This window comes from Acipenser ruthenus, chromosome 3 (genome assembly GCF_902713425.1).
Source record: "Acipenser ruthenus chromosome 3, fAciRut3.2 maternal haplotype, whole genome shotgun sequence".
In the NCBI taxonomy this organism is placed as follows: Eukaryota; Metazoa; Chordata; class Actinopteri; order Acipenseriformes; family Acipenseridae; genus Acipenser; species Acipenser ruthenus.
In genome coordinates this window covers 64,201,673-64,205,886 of record NC_081191.1, presented here as the reverse complement: position 1 = coordinate 64,205,886, position 4,214 = coordinate 64,201,673, and the positions used below count along the sequence as shown (strand labels likewise).

Below are 4,214 nucleotides of genomic sequence, written 5' to 3'. Positions count from 1 at the left end.
CTGTAATAAAATTACATTTTAACTGCAGTTTTACACTAGACTGAAATAATCATTGTAACTGCAGTTTGACACCACACTGCAGTAAAATCACACTAACTACAGTTTAACATTATATTTAACAGAATCACTTAAGAAACATTCTAACTTTAGTGAAGAATGAGCAATATGTTAAATCCTTGCTCTCAACTGTAAAAACAATTATTTACATGTTCATGATTTATTTTTTTAATATTAATGAAGATTGTATTATAAATGTTTCATTAATAGATAATTAAAGAGGTTTTTATGGAGGAAACATGAGGTATTTTGAGACCTTGTGAAATTAACTTTATGTCTTGTCCATTAAAACCTGTTTAAACTTAGGACGCTGTGTGGTCCAGTGGTTAAAGAAAAGGACTAGTAACCAGAAGGTCCCACTGTGTGACCCTGAGCAAGCCACTTAACCTCCTTGTCCTCCTTTTTGTTGTAAGTGACTCTGCAGCTGATGCATAGTTCACACACCCTAGTCTCTGTAAGTCGCCTTGGATAAAGGTGTCTGCTAAATAAACAAATAATAATAATAATAATAAACTGACATAAAGGGTTACTATGTTACATTAAGTTACTTATGTTGTCTAGTGTGAACCCATCTTAAGAGACACCTCATTTCTTACAGTTATGCATCATAGATTTCACTATGTAGATAAAAAGATCAACACTGTTTTACTATTTTGCTAGAGTTACTGAGTTTGCACTCTTTGCATTAATATCTCTAACAAAATGTGGTAAAATGGAGCCGTCATGTATGGAACACCTCAACAGAAGTGGTGTAGTTTATAATGAAAATAAAAACTTCTCAAAAAGCAAATTCATTGCAAAAAACTATGTTAATGCAGCAGTTAATGTTGAACTCATCGCCACAAAAGCAAGAAAATGTGATGTTACGGTTTTTAACCCTGACTCACCATTCCCACCGCCACACAAGCAGCCAAAGGAACCAGACAACACAAGCAACCACAGACTGCCGTCATCAGGTAAGACAGAACATGCAACTCTTTCCAGATGACACAAGAGCTATCCATCATCATGGTAAACTGGTGCTGTAGCAATGGATATACATAAAAACATAAGAAAGTTTACAAACGAGAGGAGGCCATTCAGCCCATCTTGCTTATTTGTTGTTAGTAGCAATAACAAAGGCGTTCCCATACCGGGAGTCGAACCCGGGCCGCCTGGGTGAAAACCAGGAATCCTAACTGCTAGACCATATGGGAAGCTATACATGTACACTTCATCACACACATATGAAGAGATATAGTCCCAAAGGACATAACCTTTAATTTGTATTGAAGAATTAGTTTTAAGTTTTACTTGTTAAAAATAAACTGCACATTTCCATTTATTGTGAAGTTCTGCATTGAAAGAGGCATCTCATAAGTAGAGGGTGGAGCACAAGCTGATGAAGTGGTTGGTCTGGGCGGAGTTTCAAATAAAACCAAGGAAGGAAGTGGTGCAGCTGCAATGAAGGCTGGAGCCTCTACGATAGTCTTCCCAGAAATACTGCCTGTGCCATGTGCAGGGCCAAGAAGATAAGCGATGATTAGAATTTTTAGATGATTAGAAAAGGTGGCTAAAAACTCGGTGTAGGCAAGATGGGCACAGGTTTATGTGACACTGGGGAACATTCTAGATGGGGCGTGGCCTGTATAGGTGGGATGGGCTGATCCTTATTGCCCCTGTACTAAATTGAGTGGAGATCACACTATGGCGTAGTCTGAATATTACGTTCTTTATATTCAGTCTTCGTGCCGACGTATTACAATTGCCTTATTTTACATGCTGTATTTGAGCAAATACATTGGGTCAATCCACAAAATAATAACTTATGTTAGGTGGTTAACAGAATTATGTGCTCAGGCGATGACCCCCCCCCCCCCCCCAGTTTGCTTACATTATATTAATGTATGCCAGGCATGTGGATAACAAATTCTGGTCCACAAAGCCAAAAGAAAAAAAAATGAAAAAAAATAACTGTAGAATCTAGATGGAGGTTTAATTAGTTCAATGTAATACTTTTTAACAGGAACCCTGTACTGGAATAACCAGCCTAACCTATTCCTGATGTTGGCAATGGTGAACAATAAAGTAATTTGCCAATGTGGCAGAAATCAACCGTGTGCTCAGGATAACAATTCAGCAGCGCCGATCAGCACCGAATGTTTATATAGGAAATTAAAAAAAACACCACAAAAAGGTGTAAGAGAACTGTGTGAGAGGAATATTAAGTGCTAGTGGAGGAGGGAAAACTCAAGACATTTTTACGATCGTGCAAAACAATGCACAAAGTGATTAGAAACCAAGCATCTGGAATGGATCTGCTGAACATATCTTGCCTGGGGAAGTTTGAGTTTGTGTGAGAGAGAGCTAAACCTGATTACAGAAACAAGTGTGGAAAGGCCAATATGTAAATTATAATGTAAAAACGTATAAGAAACTTATAGCTCCCTGTGGTGGAGTGTCCCGCCCCTATATATTTATTTATTATTATTTATATTATTGTTTGCGGCGCGTATTTGTTATTGTTATTGTTTTGTATTTTTAAAAACCTCATGAGGATGTGTGGCTGATCAGCTACTGATTATTTAACTAGCTGACAGTCACGCATCCTTACTAAACGCGTGCAGGCTGTGGCCGAGGGGTAATAAGATAATTAACAGCTAGTTAACCCCTCGTCCAGAGTATAAGAACCTGCAGCTGTCCGTGCTGCGGGGTTGAGTGTACAGAGGAGAGTACGGGAGAACACAGGAGAGCGAGCGAAAAAACAATTGCTATATTTAAAATATACTTGTTTCTTTTTATTTGTTTGTTCTTTTTGTTTTGTGTTTTGTTGTTTGTTTAAATCATTTGTTTTGTTTTATGAGTTAATAAATACGCTGAGTGCAGTTGCATTCAGCTTCACCCGCCTATCCACTGTTTTGGTTTTGTTACTTCCTGGTCCGTGACGTCACCACACCTCACCACTGCAAGCCAACCTGCCACACTCCCTCATCATATAATAGCCAAAACAGATTAAAGCAGACGGTTGTGGTTTGTTTTCCTGCATTATTAAAAACTAGCTAAAAGTGTGATATCCATTCATACAGATTTTTTTTTACATAAAAAACAGTATACAGTAAACATGTAGCACGTTTGAAGATTCACATTTAAAAAAACAATAGCACAACATATAAATCAAGCATAATATGGGTGATATATAAAACTAACATAAAAACAGTAACATCACTCTTGATAGTTTATGCAAATTGACACAACTAAACATCACATAAAACAAAAATACTTATAAAGCCATTGCTCACCGGTTCCATTTCGTCATCTGCTTTTAGGGTGATTCTTCAACTACAGGGCCTTTGATGTCCCAAAGTGTTAATGTTAATCAAATATTTCTGGTTTGCAATAATACAAGAATGTTTCGTTCTATATGCTCACATGTATACATTTCACAGATTTACGCTTACGCTTTCTTTGATTTTGTGAAAATATAGCATTTGTTTAACATTTCTATGTGTTTGTGTTGAAAGTTAATTTTAAATACTGTTGTATGAGTTATGGGCCGGGCAATCCCCCAAGGCCCGCCTCTCAGCCACTCAGAGAGAGGGAAAGCCAACACACCCTCTTCCCTACCTCTCTGTGTCATCGCCATGACTGACAGGCGGATCTTACAAGGCTGCTGTCCTCTTCCTGCATAACCATGCACGCGCCAGATAGTCAGCACAGACCTCCCCCGTTACACATCCTCCCCCTCAGAATGGCACCACCAGTCCATTCGAAAATCCTACACCCCCATGCCTTCCCGAGAGAATAAATCTGCATTTTGATGCAGCTTTCCTGCTCGATGGACTACCCTGAAGGCATAGGGCTGCAGGGCCAAGTACCACCGCGTGATTCTGGCGTTGTTATCCTTCATCCGGTGAAGCCATGCTAAGGGGGCATGATCTGTAACCAGGGTGAAGTGTCGCCCCAGGAGGTAGTACCGGAGTGACTCAACTGCCCATTTTACTGCGAGACACTCCTTCTCAATGGTACTATAGTTTTTCTCGCGGGGGGCGAGCTTCCTGCTGATATACAGGAACGGATACTCGCTTCCCTGCACCTCCTGAGACAATACTGCCCGAGACCTGTCTCTGATGCACGTGTCTACAGGGTGTACCTCCTACTGAAATCAGGACTGCATAGCA

At 39.6% G+C, this 4,214-nt stretch overlaps 1 non-coding gene across 1 annotated transcript; it reads right to left on the bottom strand.

The window, feature by feature from the left end:
• Nucleotides 1-1,181: 1,181 nt before the first annotated feature.
• trnae-uuc (transfer RNA glutamic acid (anticodon UUC)) lies at nucleotides 1,182-1,253 on the bottom strand. Its single transcript has one exon. It is a non-coding gene; the product is annotated as a tRNA-Glu (tRNA).
• Between the last annotated feature and the right edge of the window lie 2,961 nt (nucleotides 1,254-4,214).